The sequence below is a fragment of the Squalius cephalus genome, assembly GCF_949319135.1.
Source record: "Squalius cephalus genome assembly, chromosome: 15".
NCBI classification, from domain to species: domain Eukaryota; kingdom Metazoa; phylum Chordata; class Actinopteri; order Cypriniformes; family Leuciscidae; genus Squalius; species Squalius cephalus.
In genome coordinates, this window is record NC_137136.1 from 21560582 (window position 1) to 21563303 (window position 2722).

The window sequence follows — 2722 nt, forward strand, 5'->3', positions numbered from 1 at the left end:
ACAAGGCTTTTACTCAAACCTAAAGCCAGAGAACAAGGCTTTTACTCAAACCTAAAGCCAGAGAACAAGGCTTTTACTCAAACCTGAAGCCAGAGAACAAGGCTTTTACTCAAACCTAAAGCCAGAGAACAAGGCTTTTACTCAAACCTAAAGCCAGAGAACAAGGCTTTTACTCAAACCTAAAGCCAGAGAACAAGGCTTTGCCTGAACAGGATATCAGTCCATTTCACTCAGTTTGATCTGTATTTGTTAAGGCTGTTACAGTGTCATCAGATTGAAGATTTTCAGAGTGCTGTTCAGGCTTAACTGGATGAAAAAAAAAATGTAGAAAACACCCCCTATCATGTATTAACTTTAACTCCCATAGTAGCATGTAACTACATGCACTTTCTGTTCTCTGTGTTAGCCTTATTCGGTCACAGGTCAAACCTTGCTAATGTCCTCTGCTTATGCGTTTCAAACCTAAATATGGTTCGGTATTTCTCATCTCCAAACCCATTTGGACATAATGAGTCCAGAAAAATAGCCTCCTTCTTAGCAACTAATAACACCTGTGAAGAACATGCCCTATTAATGTCAGCAATAGGGGCACCAACTGGTTTAAAAATAGAGGAAAAACTAAAAAACAATGTAACTGTACACAAAGCATGTAGTGGCTTGCTGTTTGTGACCCCCTAGACCATGCTGGCAAAATGATGATGTCTTTAGATTCCACATTGTCCTATGAAAAAAAAAAAAACTATGTTCAGATCTCCTTTGACATATCTTTACTTAAAGGGATAGTTCACTTTGAAATTAATTTTTGGTATGTTTTAGCTTACCTCAAATTGTTTAATTTGGACTTTGTGCATGCTGTTTTGAGACCGTGACCATAGACCTGCATTATATGACTGACAGACAAGAACGGTTTGCCCTAAAAATATCAAAATTGAAACTACTCCGGAAAAAAAGACACCTACATCTTGGATGCCTTTGAGGTAAGCTAAAACATACCAAAAAATAATTTCAAAGTGAACTATCCCTTTAAAGAGGTGTATCTGCTGGACTTGTCAACACATTATGCAACTTACCGGCAAACTAGGTTCCCTTAGTTTCCATTTAGGGACTTCAAATAGGTCAGCAATGTGGACATCCATTCCCTGAATAAAATTGTATGTTTTTATTTCGGCTCCCATGTTAACAGGTTAGAGCTTGCACACTGCCTGCGTGACACGCGTCTCAGGCGCGGCTTGAGCCGCGCGGAAAACGCATGCATGCTTGAAATAGAACCGACGCCTATTTTTCACGCGACACGCAAGCGTCTTGGAAGCGTTTCCAAGCAAAATTTAATAGGAAAAGATGTTTATATGACATTTTGACACGAATACATATTAATAAATGTAATTTTGATGTTTGAAAGTGTCTAGGGTTTGACATAAATGCAAATATAAATGCAATTTAAAAAAATATTATTGATTGTCAAATACTGCACCTGTCAATACAGAACGAAATATTCTATAGTCTATATTGCCGTCAACACTGCCCGACGTTGTCTTTGCTTCTATATATTTATGTTTAACATGAAGTATCCTTCCACAACTCTCCCCCCATATGTCAAATATATCACCAATGAGGCTTATCATATGTCACCTAGCAGCAGCAGCGCCGCGCCAGACACGCTTCTGGTGTGCAAAGACATGGAAAACGCCACGCACACGCCACGCAGCTGACACGCAACAGAAACGCCACGCTCACACCACGCAGCCAGTGTGTCACCGGCCTTACACGTCAACACGCATCACACATGACCAGCGTCGGCCAATAGTGAGCCTACGTGGTGACATGTAACACAGACGCGCTGCGCAAAAACACTAGAGGCCCAGAGAGAAGGAAATGAATAGTGGAATAAAGTCGTTATTTTTGTTTACTTTTTGCACACAAAAAGTATTCTCGTCGCTTGATAAACTTAAGGTTGAGCCACTGATGTCACATAGACTACTTTGATGTCTGTATTGCCTTTCTGGACGTGAACAGTATGCTGTCCATTGACTTTAATGGAGGAACAGAAAGCTCTCGAACAAAATCTAAAATATCTTAAACTGTGTTCTGAAGATGAACGGAGGTCTTACAGGCTTGGAACGACATGAGGGTGAGTCATTAATGACATAATTTTCATTTTTGGGTGAACTAACCCTTTAAGATGCATCACAGTTTCATGTCTATAGTGCTGTCCCATGAAAAGTATTTGGAAAAAATGTGAGAGGTGTACTCACTTTTCCACAAATTTATGTGCAAGTCATCAAGGTAAATACAAATACATACATGTCTCCTGGCTGCCTCCTCTACCAGCCTGAAGCACGCATTCCCAATCTGAAAGCACAGAATGTTTTGCATAATTACAATAAAGGCATTAGAACCATCCAAACTCTTTACGGCAATATCCACTTACATTGCTCTCCACCTGTTTGTCTAGCCCCAGGCTCCAAAAGTCCTCCCTTTGAAGACAAACTGGGCCATCCAGAACAACAATTTCTTTTGCTGGACGTGTTCTGTCCAGCACATAGGTCAGCTAGAAATAAAAAAACCTCTGTTAGGAATGAGCAATTATGCATTTATTATTTAAAGCACACCAACAAGCTGTGCATGTGAACAATCCCGTTTGTTTTGGCACTCACCACTTGTTCTTGCTGAGGACACAACCTCTTGGACCACAGTGGACCTTTATTGGCATACTGGTGGTCCA

The 2722-nt window shown here is 40.4% G+C and overlaps 1 protein-coding gene across 1 annotated transcript in view; it reads right to left on the reverse strand.

The window, feature by feature from the left end:
• Positions 1-2349, reverse strand: part of LOC307172721 (uncharacterized protein) — a 5441-nt gene extending 3092 nt beyond the window's left edge. Inside the window, exon 1 of the mRNA XM_079895289.1 lies at positions 2302-2349. The gene's annotated coding sequence lies outside the window, so the exon portion shown is untranslated. The remainder of the gene's footprint in view (positions 1-2301) is intronic.
• Between the last annotated feature and the right edge of the window lie 373 nt (positions 2350-2722).